Genomic DNA, 16417 nt, shown 5'->3' on the forward strand with positions numbered 1-16417 from the left:
CTCGGTCGCTTGGGGTGGTTGGTTGTGCGACTCAGTAACAAGATGAGGTGGTGCTCGGGGTACAAAGTTTCCGTGAGGCGGGGTTTCTGGAGGAAGTTTCCTGGAATAGAAGTTCCAAAAGAGGAAAGTTTCTAAAAAGGGAAAGGGCTAAATATGGAAAGTTTTACAGGAGTTAGAATTTGTCCATTTTAGTGGTGGAGAGCCTTGGAGGGGCTTGTGTGGCCTTAGTGGTGGACTTTCGTGTCAGTGTGCCGTGTGTGGCAGTATTCTTATATTATTGTGTGGCCTTTGTGGCAGGCTGTTTAGCCAGGGTGCCTGTTTAGGCGGTCCTTCGGGACAGACGGTCCTTCGGGACTGATGGTCCTTCGGGACAGACGGTCCTTCGTGACTGATGGTCCTTCGGGACAGACGGTCCTTCGCGACAGACGGTCCTTCGGGACAGATGGTCCTTCGGGACAGATGGCCTTTGTGGCGGGCTGTTTAGCCAGAGTGCCTATTTAGGCGGTCCTCTTTAGGACACTTGTTTGGCCTTAGTGGCAGTCCTCTTTAGGACATTTGTTTGGCCCTTGTGGCATGTATATGATCCTTGTGTGGTCATGAGGTATTCCAGTGAGGGGATATGTGGTTGGTAGGACATTGAGATGTTTTACGCGAGCCACGGGAAGGAAACCTGGATAGGGATAGGACTCAGACGTGTTCAGAATCGTTTGCTCGCGGCTCTTGGAGGACTTAGGTTCTCCTAGTACTGCCATATTCAGAGACTTTGTGGCTTGGGAGTATGGTTGGTATATCGAATTCGGACGACGGTCCGGAGGCGCGCTGTAGGGTGACGACCCGAGAGATGAGTTTGGATTTTTCCTTATATATTATGGCATGCAGGTTTAGGCCCGATGAGGAGCCAATAAGAACTCAAGGTCTAGGCCTATGAGTAAAGGAAAGTCCAAAAGTCGAGAGCAAATGACGCCTGGAGCGTGAATCTGTCGCCTAGAGGTGACCTTCTGTTGATCGGTCGGAGGAGTGCGGGCTGTGGAGACGGTTGCACGGGAGTCCTTGGCCGATGGTTGTTCGAGATTCGAGGACGAATCTAGATTGGTGGGGGAGAATTGTAACATCCGCGAACCAAAAATTGGTTTTTGGGGATGGGTGTCGATCGACACCAAGGGGGTGTCGGTCGACACCACTTATTTCCGGTTCGACCAGATTGAGTTTTTAATCGATTTTTGTTCGGTTTGGTTTAAGGAAACCATTGAACCGAGGTTTAAAAGGGAGAAAACGACCTAGGGTCGTGTTTTTGTGGTCTTACGCCGTTTGAGAGAAAACGAAAAGGAGAAAAACAGTTCCTAAAGGTTCTTGAGAGAGTTTGTGAGATTTCAAGGCGTTTTTGGTGAGATCTTGCTGTGGGAGTGAAGATCCAAGGCTAGGAACGTGCTAGAAGGTTGCTGAGAGTGTTGGATTCGTTGCCTTTGGTCTAAATCTTCCTTCAAAGAGATGAGTGCATGACCATGGCTTATCTAAGCTAAGATTTCTAGATTTCATGTGTTTTGGTGCTTCTGTGGTTGTTTCGGTCGACACCCTTCTTTCAGCTACGATGGATTGTTGTATGCTTTGTATATTGCCTGGTTTGTTTTATTGATTGTTGTTTGTGGCATGTAGAGATCTTATTGCTTGTGTGTATAGCCCAGTAGATGGGAGGATTGCCTCACTGAGTGTTTATCAAATACTCATGCATCTCAATATGTGTTTGTGGTGCAGGTAAAGGCAAAGTGTGATCGTAGAATCAAGGCGATGAAGAGGAGGATGTTCTAGTGGTTCGCTTGGTTGTCTGGCTTCTGTTAGGTTGATAGAGTTGAGTCCTAGAACATTGTTTAGGATTGCTGGATATTTGGTTTATGTTGTTTGAATCATTAGTTGTGACTGGAAATAATACTGGTTATCATGTTATTGGTTATTGGTTTATTGGATATTATTGGTTTGTTTTCCGCTGTTGATTGTGAATGTGGTTAGGTGGCTAGTGGGTATGGGACCACTAGTTGTAGTTTATTATTTATATTTATTATATTATATTTATTATTATTTAGTAAAAAAAAAAAAAAGGTCGGTCGTTTCATTTTGGTATGTGACAACCCGTCCGTGGACCCCACTAGCCTCACTGCTAGTTGCCCCCATAGGCTGGCCCTGCAGGGCATCGATCCTAACCCATCACTGTGGACTAACTCACATAATCCACCAGTAGGTTATTGGTGGCAACTTGTCTGTGGGAAAGTTGTTAAAGGGTGAGGGACCATGGTTCGAGGAACGCCTGATGCACCAATAACCTACTGGTGGATTATGTGAGTTAGTCCACAGTAATGGGTTAGGATCGATGCCCTGCAGGGCCAGCCTATGGGGGCAACTAGCAGTGAGGCTAGTGGGGTCCACGGACGGGTTGTCACAATAATTAAATATTAATATATAATATTCAGCATTATTCTATAATCTAACTAAAATTTTAAAAATGATTATAGCAGTAGAAAAATTTAATACAACTTAATATAGAATTTATAGTTGCCACTTTTTTACCGTAACTTTTTGTTAAAAAAATAGTTTAATATTTAAAAATAAGAATAATAATCTGAATAAATATGAACAACAGTTGCGACTTTACTTAGTATTTTTTTGTAAGAAAATTGTTTTTATTCTTTTTTTAAAACTCAAACAGTTGTATCTGTTCATTTTAGAGTTGTGTCTTTTCACTATATTTTATTCATATTTTTTCATCACAACTTTTCGTAATAATAAGTGTGTCTATTTAAATAGTTATATATTTTGAACTTTCTATATATTTGTCTTTTCATCAATAACTAACAAATCATTGTTCGTTGAAACAAATTTTCTGTTTTATGTTTAATCTAAATAATTTGAATATTAATATTTAATATTCAACGTTATTCTATAATCTAACTAAAATTTTAGAAATAACTATAGCAATATAGAAATTTAATAAAACTTAATATATAATTTATAGTTGCATTGCGTCTATTTATCGTAACTTTTCGTTAAAAAATATTTTAATATTTAATATTTATATTATTTTGTTTTTAATTATAGTCCTAGTATTACTAAAGGTAAAGGGAGATAATTGAAAAAAAAACAATAACTACACTTAAGAAAATTAAAAACATGGATCTTTTTTAAACAATCTTCTTATAAAAATATAGATTAATTAGTAGAGGCACTACAAAAAAATAGGTCTGTGGTATCATTTATTTTGTATATTTGCATTACTTATAAATGATACAAAAGAATTTTACATCACTTATAGAAATGATACTCTCATTGTTGATGCAAATAATTAACATCTTCTTCATTATCCCCACTGTGTAACAAGCGTGAAAAGTTTACCATATGATGACCGTATGCGTCTATTTTGTATCCTCGTTCCGTACGAGTATCGGCCCACTTGCACTTAAACAATACAACTTTGAAAACCTCATAGTAGTTTAATTCAATAACTTCAACCAGATCTCCATAGTATGGCACAGTTCCTGTTCTTGGGTTGGGATCACGACAACTAGCATAACTCATTGTCTCAGCAGCCACATAAACACCATTATTTTGGGTTTTCAGTTCAACTTCTCGATCTGTTGCTCGGAATTTGAAACCGTTGACATTGTGAGCTGTATACTTCACAACCTTTTCAGATGGACCCAAAGCTAAGCATCGTAAATCTGCAGTTATCCCATCTAACTCATCAAGCTCTACTTTCTGTTTGAACCATTTTGCAAAATTAAGATGCATTTCTCGATCAATGTCAATAGCACGATTCCTCTTGCTATGGTGAGATGGGTTCCCTAACAACTCATTTTTATACTTCCTGAAATGATAATAATTAGTAAAAGTTAGAGAACGTCAATCATACATAATGAAAATGAGTTATTATTAAGTGATAGAAACTTACTCGCGTAAGTGATCAAGTAGATGACAATTAACCAATATATGTCGATGTGCTTGCTGTCTTTCCACATGATTGAGAGTATAAACCTGACCCGCCGCCACAAACCTTCCAAGGGTTGGAAAAATCTGGAAGTTCTGAATTTGGTCTTATGATAGTCTCAACTACAGGTCGATCATCAACACGTCCAATCCTTGTAAATCGTGTCTCTATATCATTTAGATACATTGAGCAAAATGTTACGCATTCATCGGCTAAATATTGCTCACATATAGAACCTTCAGGCTTAGCGCAATTCCGAGCATAAGATTTGAAGTGTCCTAGAGTCCTATAGATAAATTAATTAAGTAAACTTCCAGTTGTGTATATAGATACAAACATATAATGTAAATATATATATTACCTCTCAACCGGATATATCCAGCGAAATGGAACTGGTCCACCTAATTTTGCTTCTTCTGTGAGATGTACTACTAAATGTACCATCACTGTGAAAAAAGATGGAGGAAAAATCATCTCCAGACGACAAAGAGTCACTACAATACGGTCCTGAAGTTTGTCAAGCTCCTCAATATCAAGGACCTTTGCAGATATATCTCTAAAATACTGACAAACCTCAACAATTGCTGATGTCACATCTGTTGGCAGTAGATTCCGGATGGCGACTGACAATAAATCTCTCATTATCACATGGCAGTCATGGCTTTTTAAGCCTACTAGCTTTCGACTTTTAACATCAACACAACTTGATAAGTTAGACGCATAACCATCAGGGAACTTTATATTCTGTAAGACACTTAAAAAGGTGTCTTTTCCATCATTGTCCAGAGTAAAACATGCTGCTTGATACTTCCCATTATCATCAGGCCACAAGTCAGAACGTATACCTAACTCGCGAAGATCTTTTCTAGCAGTCAAATTATCCTTTGATTTTTCTTTGTCGTCCAATAATGTGTAGCATAAATTGTCAAACACATTTTTCTCTATATGCATGACATCCAAATTATGCCTCAACATAATAAATTCCCAATAAGGCAACACAAAAAATATACTCCTCTTCTTCCATTGTTGAGTACTAGATCTTCCAACATGACTTCGAACTCTTTTTCCTCCAACTCCAACTAAAATATGCTTCTTACCAAGAGTAACATTAACTTGTTCTAGTTGATGAACAATTGTAGAACCTGATAACGTCACTGGTGGTGATCTTGTTTCAATATATCCGTCAAAATTAGTTATATTTTGACGAAAATCATGATCTTGAGAAAGAAAGCGACGATGACCCTGAAAACAATTTTTTTGCCATGGTGTAAACGTTGGCCGGTGCCATCAAAAATTGCAGCTTGGACAAGTTTCAACCCGACAAATTTCCAAGACCAGGAAAATCACTAATTGTCCACATGATGGCTGCTTGCATGTCAAATGTTTGTTTTGTGGAAGCATCTACTATTTTAACCCCATCAAACCATAATTCCTTCAATTCTTTGATAAGTGGCTGCAAATAGACATCAATATCATTACCATGCATTTGCTTTCCAGGGATAACCATAGAGAGGATCATTGATGTCTGCTTCATTGACATCCACGGTGGCAAATTATAAGGAAATAGTATCACTGGCCATATGCTATAACTATTACTCATTGTACCAAATGGGTTAAAAGCGTCAGTCGCCAAGCCTAATCTGACATTTCTTGGATCGGATGCAAATTCTGGATATCTTTGATCAAATGATTTCCAAGCCTCTCCATCTCTTGGATGTCGAAGCTTGCCATCATTGTTAGACGCAGTTGCATGCCATCTCATGTGGGTAGCAGTTTTTGATGACATGAATAAGCGTTGTAGTCTCGGCTTTAGAGGAAAATAACGCAAAACTTTTGCAGGAGTTTTTTTTGTTTTCTTCTCTGATCCAGATACTATACCTTTTGCTGGAGTTTTCTTTTTTTTTTTCTCTGATCCAGATACCGTACTTAGCCTAACCTTACTCTTGGCAGAAATATTTTGTTTCCAACGAGAAGCTTCACAAACTTTACAAGTCTCCCTTTCTGCATCTGCCTCCCAAAATAACATGCAATCATTTGGACATGCATGAATTTTCTCATAACTCAATCCTAATTTGCGAATAACTCTTCATGTCATTAAATGACTTTGGCAACTTAGCATGTGTAAATGCTTCTTTCAGCAATTTAAGCACCAACGACTAGGTGATTTACCCGCACGCTTGTGCGAGCAAGAACTGAATAGAAAAAAGAAAAAAAAATTAATTTAATTCTTTAAAATGTTGAATTAATTTTTTTTTCTATTTTAAAGCTTGTTTAATTTTTTTTAATTTTTATATTAGTTTGTATGTTCAGACATAAATTATTTTTTTGTAAGTTTCGTATTAAATATTTTTTTTCATTTTTTAAAATAATAAACTGAATAGTTAATAAAATGTTTATTGATAGTATTACTCTACATATGCAAAATATAAATTAAAATTTAAAGTCCAATTTTTAAGTTTAATTGAAATTTTAAAGTTCATTTATAAAGTTTAAACCCAAATTGACCGTAACAAAGTTTTAAATGAGCCAAATACAATTGTTACGGTAAATTTTAATTACCTTGATATAATAATTTAGGACAATATAATATGTAATTTTGTTTAGACCATTAAAATAATAATTTAAGCAACCCATAAATATACTTTCGTTTAGACCATTGTATTTGATACTACAAACATTCAAAATTATACTAAAGTTTGCATATACAAAAAGTTCATTAAGCCACGGTAACTTCATTTCTGAGTCCATTCTTTATGACTGAGTCTCCGAGCTCTCACTTTGATGCTCCATTACATGGTTTATGTAATAATGTCCAGCAAACTCAGACCTATAAATATATTAAGTGTATGAAACAAAATTATTTTAACATCATACATAATCATATATAAAGTGTACAAAGTTATTTTTACATAATCAAATCTTACCAGTCCTTCGAACTGTGGTTTATAAAGATCTTCGAAGAGGTCAATGTGTTTTCGATACATGGTGCACCTATAAACATTTGCAGAGAGAATATATTGGTTACCTTATGATGATTATATCAGAACTATTTTATGTTACATACCTTCATATTCTCCGATTTTCACAAACCGCATTACACAAGACTCAGGTTCGGATTTGTATATGAGATGGCACCTGTTTGATTGCCATTTAGACATGAATTCAGAAGCGTAGTTATCTTTGACACGACACTTCACAGTTTCATTCCTACATGTTTATCAAATTAATAAAAAATCTTAAAAGAGACAATTCTAAAACGTAATTGTCCTAAAGGTAGAGTAAATGTCTTTTACCTGCAATTCAACAACGTGAAAAAAAATTCATTACGTTTAATGGCACTCTCAGGTCTTCTTTTATCTTCCACATCTATACACCCACAAACATCTAATTTGGGGAAAAGATAGAATTTAGTTTTCCAAAGTGTTGCAAATCTACATTTTGTAAAAGTTTAATTCATACTTTTCTAAGGGAGGGGCCAATACACAAAGTTACAACAAATCCTATAAAGATTCTAGATTCCCAAACACAAAGTTACAATTAACTATACTCACAGATTGTACCATATCAATATTAAATTAATTAACGAAACACTTACCGAAAGAGATGGGATGATTTATGCTTCCACGATATATATCATCAAAATCCTCGAATCAAAAGTAATTCTTTGGACTCAATTGCTGGACCAACGTCATAGTAGTATCGTCCGTGAATTTAATTTGATAAGGATGATGAGTATTCCTCTCATTCAGAGTTGGATTGATTACTTTGAAAGTTCTAATATCATATCAGCCACCATCGTCGATATATTTTTGAAGTTTAGCGAGTGTATTTGGTAAAAATGTAGCTTCAATTGTGTTACCCTTCACAGTTTAATAACAATTGTGTAAGAATTCATATATATATATATATATATATATATAAGAACTGTTAAAATTTGAAATTTAAGTAAGAATGATGTTCAATTAACAACGCTAACCTCTACATCCACAAGAAGCAGTACTTTTTTGTAAAAAACTCGCTGATACTCCAAGAATGTAAGACCTTGGCGTTTATACGCCAATTAGTTCTTCCGGGAAGAAGATCAGCAATTTTATCGAATCTCATGATTTTCTCAAATTAGGGTTTTCACCTTTTTGTTTCACACCTCTTTGTTTGCACACTTTTTTGTTTTATATATATACAGAATTTTATGGACTTTGAAAGAAAAAAATTTGTTCTTTGAGTATTATTAATGATCTCACCCTTTGTTAATGATCTCAAAATATGCAAAGTTTCGATCTAAAAATTATGTTTCTTTGTCGCACCCCCAGCTTTCCATGTTGGCACCGTTAGTTTTCACAAATTTTTGTTTTACACCTCTTTGTTTATCACTTTGTTTATATAAAGTTGCAATGTTTTGATCCAAAAATTGGGTTTCTTCTCGTACCCATAGCTTTCAATGTTTGCACTTGTTAGTTTTCACACCTTTTTATTTTACACTTCTTTGTTTTCACACCTTTTTGTTTTTATGTATATACAAATTTTTATGGAATTTGAAAAGAGTTTTTGTTCTTTGAGTATTATTAATGATCTCACCCTTTGTTAATGATCTCAGAAGGTTCAAAGTTTTGATCTAACAATTGTGTTTCTTTGTCGCACCCAAACTTTCCTTGTAGGCACCAGTTAGTTTTCACACCTTTTTGTTTTGCACCTATTTGTTTATATATAGTTGTAATGTTTTGATCCAACAATTTTTTTTCTTCGTCGTAACCCTTGCTTGCAATATTTGCATTTGTTAGTTTTTTCACCTTTTTGTTTCACACCTTTTTGTTTCACACCTTTTTGTTTCACACCTCTTTGTTTTCACACATTTTTGTCTTTATATATATACAGATTTTTATGGACTTTGAAAAAACGTTTTTGCTCTTTGAGTATCATTAATGATCTCATCCTTTGTTAATGATCTCAAAATTTGCAAAGTTGTGATCCAACAATTTTGTTCTTTGAATATCATTATTGATCTCACCCTTTGTTAATGATCTCAAAATTTGCAAAGTTTTGATCCAACAATTGTGTTTCTTCATCGCACCCCCAACTTTTCATGTTGGCACCCGTTAGTTTTCACACTTTTTTGTTTTACACATCTTTTTTTATATAAAGTTGCAATGTTTTGATCCAACAATTGTGTTACTTCGTCATACCCTTACCTTTCAATGTTTGCACTTGTTAGTTTTCGCATCTTTTTGTTTCACACCTATTTGTCTTCACACGTCTTTGTTTTTATATATACATATCTTTATATACTTTGAAAAGAGTTTATGTTCTTTGAGTATTATTAATTATCTCACATTTTGTTAATGATCTCAAAAGTTGCAAAGTTTCGATCCAACAATTGGGTTTCTTCATCGCATCCCCAGTTTTCCATGTTGGCACCGTTAGGTTTCACACCTTTTTGTTAATATAAAGTTGCAAAGTTTTAATCCAACAATTGTGTTTCTACGTCATACCCTAACCTTTCAATGTTTGTACTTGTTAGTTTTCGCACTTGTTAGTATTCACATATTTTTGTTTCACACCTTTTTGTTTCAGACCTCTTTGTTTTCACACTTTTTTATTTTTATATATATACAGAATTTTATGGACTTTGAAAGAAAAAAAATTGTTCTTTGAGTATTATTAATGATCTCACCCTTTGTTAATGATCTCAAAATTTGCAAAGTTGTGATCCAACAATTTTGTTTTTTGAATATCATTATTGATCTCACCCTTTGTTAATGATCTCAAAATTTGCAAAGTTTTGATCCAACAATTGTGTTTCTTCATCGCACCCCCAACTTTTCATGTTGGCACCCGTTAGTTTTCACACTTTTTTGTTTTACACATCTTTTTTTATATAAAGTTACAATGTTTTGATCCAACAATTGTGTTACTTCGTCATACCCTTACCTTTCAATGTTTGCACTTGTTAGTTTTCGCATATTTTTGTTTCACACCTATTTGTCTTCACACGTCTTTGTTTTTATATATACATATCTTTATATACTTTGAAAAGAGTTTATGTTCTTTGAGTATTATTAATTATCTCACATTTTGTTAATGATCTCAAAAGTTGCAAAGTTTCGATCCAACAATTGTGTTTCTTCATCGCATCCCCAGTTTTCCATGTTGGCACCGTTAGGTTTCACACCTTTTTGTTAATATAAAGTTGCAAAGTTTTAATCCAACAATTGTGTTTCTACGTCATACCCTAACCTTTCAATGTTTGTACTTGTAAGTTTTCGCACTTGTTAGTATTCACATATTTTTGTTTCACACCTTTTTGTTTCAGACCTCATTGTTTTCACACTTTTTTATTTTTATATATATACAGAATTTTATGGACTTTGAAAGAAAAAAAATTGTTCTTTGAGTATTATTAATGATCTCACCCTTTGTTAATGATCTCAAAATTTGCAAAGTTTCGATCCAAAAATTATGTTTCTTTGTCGCACCCCCAGCTTTCCATGTTGGCACTGTTAGTTTTCACAAATTTTTGTTTTACACCTCTTTGTTTATATAAAGTTGCAATGTTTTGATCCAAAAATAAAGTTTCTTCTCGTACCCCTAGCTTTCAATGTTTGCAATTTTTAGTTTTCATACCTTTTTGTTTCACACTTCTTTGTTTTCACACCCTTTTATTTTTATGTATATACAAATTTTTATGGAATTTGAAAAGAGTTTTTGTTCTTTGAGTATTATTAATGATCTCACCCTTTGTTAATGATCTCAAAAGTTGCAACGTTTTGATCCAACGATTGTGTTTCTTTGATGCACCCCAACTTTCCATGTAGACACATGTTAGATTTCACACCTTTTTGTTTTGCACATATTTGTTTATATATAGTTGTAATGTTTTGATCCAACAATTGTGTTTCTTCGTCGTACCCCTAGCTTGCAATGTTTGCAATTGATAGTTTTTGCACATTTTTATTTCACACCTTTTTGTTTCACATCTCTTTGTTTTCACACATTTTTGTTTTTATATATATACAGATTTTTATTGACCTTGAAAAAAGTTTTTGCTCTTTGAGTATCATTAATGATCTCACCCTTTGTTAATGATCTCAAAATATGTAAAGTTGTGATCCAACAATTGCGATCCAACAATTTTGTTGTTTGAGTATCATTATCGATCTCACCCTTTGTTAATGATCTCAAAATTTGCAAAGTTTTGATCCAACAATTGTGTTTCTTCGTCGCACCCCCAACTTTTCATGTTGGCACCTGTTAGTTTTCACAGTTTTTTGTTTTACACCTCTTTGTTTATATAAAGTTGCAATGTTTTGATCCAACAATTGTGTTACTTCGTCATTCCCTTACCTTTCAATGTTTGCACTTGTTAGTTTTCGCATCTTTTTGTTTCCCAACTTTTTGTTTCTCACCTATTTGTCTTGACACGTCTTTGTTTTTATATATACATATCTTTATGGAATTTGAAAAGAGTTTTTATTTTTGGAGTATTATTAATTATCTCACCTTTTGTTAATGATCTCAAAAGTTGCAAAGTTTCGATCCAACAATTTTGTTTCTTCGTCGCATTCCCAGTTTTTCATGTTGGCACCCGTTAGGTTTCACACCTTTTTGTTTTACACCTTTATGTTTATATAAAGTTACAAAGTTTTAATCCAACAATTGTGTTTCTACGTCGTACCCCTACCTTTCAATGTTTGTACACTTTAGTTTTTGCACTTGTTAGTATTCACATCTTTTTGTTTCACACCTTTTTGTTTCACACCTCTTTGTTTTCACACTTTTTTTGTTTTTATATATATACAGAATTTAATGGACTTTGAAAGAAAAACAAACTGTTCTTTGAGTATCATTAATGATCTCACCCTTTGTTAATGATCTCAAAATTTGCAAAGTTTCGATCCAAAAATTATGTTTCTTTGTTGCACCTCCAGCTTTCCATGTTGGCACCCGTTAGTTTTCACAAATTTTTGTTTTACACCTCTTTGTTTATAATTTTGTTTAATAAAGTTGCAATGTTTTGATCCAAAAATTGGGTTTCTTCTCGTACCCTTAGCTTTCAATGTTTGCACTTGTTAGTTTTCACACCTTTTTGTTTCACACTTCTTTGTTTTCACACCTTTTTGTTTTTATGTATATTTTATGGAATTTGAAAAGATTTTTTGTTCTTTGAGTATTATTAATGATCTCACCCTTTGTTAATAATCTCAAAAGTTGCAACGTTTTGATCCAACAATTGTGTTTCTTTGTCGCACCCCAACTTTCCATGTAGGCACATGTTAGTTTTCACACCTTTTTGTTTTGCACATATTTGTTTATATATAGTTGTAATGTTTTGATCCAACAATTGTGTTTCTTCGTCGTACCCCTAGCTTGCAATGTTTGCACTTGATAGTTTTTGCACATTTTTGTTTCACACCTTTTTGTTTCACATCTCTTTGTTTTCACACATTTTTGTTTATATATATATACAGATTTTTATGGACTTTGAAAAAAGTTTTTGCTCTTTGAGTATCATTAATGATCTCACCCTTTGTTAATGATCTTAAAAAAAACTCTTCCTAATCTTCCTTAATCTCTTTCCTTCTTGAAAAATCTCTGAGATATAAAGTCCCGAATCCAATTAATATTCCTTCCTTCTTCTTTCTATCAATTTAAGAGGAAGAAGAAATATTAGTCACAAATATTTATGAAGAAATATTAGTCACAAATATTTATTTAAATATTGGTCATAAAAAAATATTTAGCTTATTTGTAAATAGAAAGAAATCAAAGTTTTTAGAAAATTACCATAATTTTTGTGCAACTATAATCATTACAAAAAAATATTAGCAACAATATTATTTTAAAAAATTAAGGATTCGGTTAGCAAAAATTAATATCTAAATTTCATTATATTCAATTTTGTAGATCCACAATTATGATCAATGATCATCCATGAATTCAACTGAAACAAAAAAATATATGTAATAGGTTACATATAAATAGAATTATAATTTAAATATATTTGTAAATAGAAAAAAATCCAAGTTTTTAGAAAATTACCATAAATTTGTTATGAACATAATCCACCATAATTTTCTGCAACTATAATTATTACAAAAAAACATTAGCAACAATATTATTTAGGAAAATAAAGATTCAGATTAGCAAAAATTAATACCTGAATTTTATTATATCCAGTTTTGTAGATCCACAATTATGATCAATGATCATCCATGAATTCAACTGAAACAAAAAAAAATATGTATTAGGTTACATATAAAATTTTATTTCAAATTACTAAACTACAAAACAAAATATAGAAAATAATACAACCTATATTTTTTAAAGATTGAGAATCCATAGTCAAAGTCTATGATTGCTTGATCTTGCTTTCCAAATAACCACTACAACAAAAAAAAGCAGAAAAAATAGTATCCGATGAATCATATAAAATTTTCAAAAGTTGTCTTTGCTCATTTGCTTGTAGAATAAAAAAAATCATGGAATAAAAATACGATCATGTTTAACCAAGAGAATAAAATTGAATAACAATCACCACTATTGAAAAAAAAAAAAATACAATTAATAAAAATACTTTACCGATTTGATTTTTTTGCTTGCTTCATCAACTTGTTCGTCCAATCTTGTTTTTGATATACAAAAAAACATCCATGGTCCATGGCAGGTACACCTAAAACATAGCCAAACAGTACAAAATGAGTAAAACTTTTGATATGATTCAACATAATAATTAAAAATTATAGCAGCATAAAAATTAATCATGCAAAGCACCAAAGCATATGGATAGTCAACATGAAAAAAAAATCTAAATCACACAATAGTAAAGTTGATTCATTAGAACCAAAATAATACAAAAAAAACATTATACTCTCAAAATATATGTTTAGCTTAATGAATCCGACTTCTACTGTTTTGGGTGAGCCTCTATATATATAGCTTAGAAGGAAAATCGTCATAATTATCTTTACCATTTTAAAATTAAAAAAAATAGAAAATTTCTTTAAACAATATTCGTAATATATTCTAATATTTATCTTCCATTTTTTTAAAGAGAGATATTGCGTAAATATATTAGATTTCCGATTTAGTAAAACAAATTCGTTTTTTTTTTTTAATTTTCGTTTTTTAATTTTTCTTTTTTTAAATTAAATTTAGAAAAGGGTAAAAACGTCCAGATTGGATTCTCATTAATGGCAAATTAGTAATCTTAAGTCTGAGGATGAATGTGGTGCGTTTCAGCAACCTAAATAGAGAACAAAAGCTTGTCCGAAAATTTTTCAGGGGTATTTTTCATTAAGGGCAAGAGAGGTCAAATTTTGTGAGATTGGCTGTGAGCCCTCTCGACTTCTCTTTTAATATATTAGATATGCCTTTGTCACCTATCCGACACATACACTTGATATGGTACAACTTCAATATAAAAGACAACTTTGTGAATTTTGTGCATCCATCATATAGTTCTTGGGTAAAATCAGCAAGCAGCTCATCAAAACTTTCTTCTTTTCCAAAATTTCCACTTGAAGTTGATGGTCTATCAGTGTCCATAGGCTGCTCACAAGATCCAAATGCATTTTTGCCATACATATTAGTATCAATACCAGGAAAAAGATCATCCAAGAGATTCAAAGTTGAATCCATTTCAACTTGAGCTAAATCATCAGTAGGTACTCTTGCATTTTCTGTGACAGATATTCTCTCTCCATGAAACATCCAACTTGTGTAAGAACTTAAAAAAACCATAGCACATCAAATCACCTTCAATATCTTCTCTTGACTTGAATTTGACTAGAGAACAACGGTTACATGGACATTTCATCGTGGCTGCAATTGATTTACTAAATGCAAAATCCAAGAAATTTTTAACCCCTGATATGTAATCTTGAGATAAACGTGGTTTCTTTATCCATGACTTATCCATCAAAACCTGAAAAGAACGATTTGAACTATTTGTAAGTTTTAGAAAAATCACAAAACTAACAAACCTTCAAAACCTTTAGAATCTAGAAATAAATCTATGCATGTACATGACACATCCCAAACGAAAACCAAATCGATGTATTAACAAAGAAGTAGTATTAGAGTTTTTCACTAAATTTAGAAATCAAGGAATGTGGTCGTGGAGCCGATGACCCATACAGTGCCGGTCAATATATATATTAATCCTTTGTAATCAGCAGACGTATTTTGCAAATTTTTTAATTAAGTGTTCATCACCCACGTGATTAGGAGGCAAATTCACCCAAGTTAGATTTTATCATGTGTTTGCATAATAAGAACTTTAAAATTAAGAACAGCAAAGATTAATAAACACACCAAAAGCATAATCATAGAATCAAAGTCGGAAAAACACTTACTTATGATTGAGGATCTAATTTGTGTTGAAAACTCCAAGAAGAAAAGAGATGGAAGCTGGGATCGATTAGGTTTAATTTTAGATTGATTTGTCGATGGTGATACAAATCATCTAAGATTAATTTTTTTTTTTTTTTTTTACGTTCACACAGATTTATTAATTCTATAAATATAATATAATTTAGCATCAGCTTTTTATTAATGTAAATTTTATATCATTTTAAAAAGTGATTTAACCAAAAATAAATAATAACATCAATTATCTAAATGATATAAAATATATTTTATATCACTTTTAATAAAGTGATACAATCTAATAGAAACTGAATCAATTTTAAATAACTGATGTAAAATAAGATAATTATAACGTCAATTCACATAAGTGTTGCTAATCATATATATTTGCATCATTTGAAAATAAGTAATTTAAATTTACTTCAATTAGTTTTGTGATACAAAATAAATGATACAACATACCTGTTTTTTTGTAGTGAGGGAATATTAATTTTAATATTTAAATTGCTTTTAGATTTTAAATAAAAGATTGTTTTTTATACAAATAAGGTTATGAATGGTGGAAAAAATAGTTTTATAATATTGATATAAACAGTATAAATATATAACTATAGTCTATATATATATATATATATGTGTGATTTTGAGTTGGTTTATTTTATCAGTGATCACTTTCGTCTTGTTTCTCATCATTGCTAAGAAAGAGTCGTTATTTGTGAACCACAAAAGAATAACGTACGTTTAAGAACGTGAAGACTGAAGACCAAAACAGCTGGAAGTTATGAAGACGGCCATGTGGTTGCTTCAGTTCGGTAAGAGAACGGTGGCTTCATTAATTACAATCTATACCTAAAGTTTTACATCTTCATATAGTCACAATATTTGTAACTACATATATTTATGGAAAAAAATCTTGCTATTATGGAAAATCATGTAGTAGTAATATACTCCTATTTCATACTATTTGTCTTCTTTTCATATTCGCATAACATGTGCTCTCTCATTAATGCTTTCAAACGCTTTTCGACGTATCAACTACATGCACTATAAGGTCGGTAAACACATGAAGATTGAAAATTTTAT

General features: G+C 32.4%; 1 pseudogene; it reads right to left on the reverse strand.

Annotated features, from left to right (window-relative positions):
- Positions 1–3312: 3312 nt before the first annotated feature.
- Positions 3313–14885, reverse strand: LOC147938186 (uncharacterized; annotated as a pseudogene).
- Positions 14886–16417: the final 1532 nt, after the last annotated feature.

Source organism: Camelina sativa, chromosome 9 (assembly GCF_030686135.1).
Source record: "Camelina sativa cultivar CO46 ecotype springtype chromosome 9, ASM3068613v1".
Classification (NCBI taxonomy): Eukaryota; Viridiplantae; Streptophyta; class Magnoliopsida; order Brassicales; family Brassicaceae; genus Camelina; species Camelina sativa.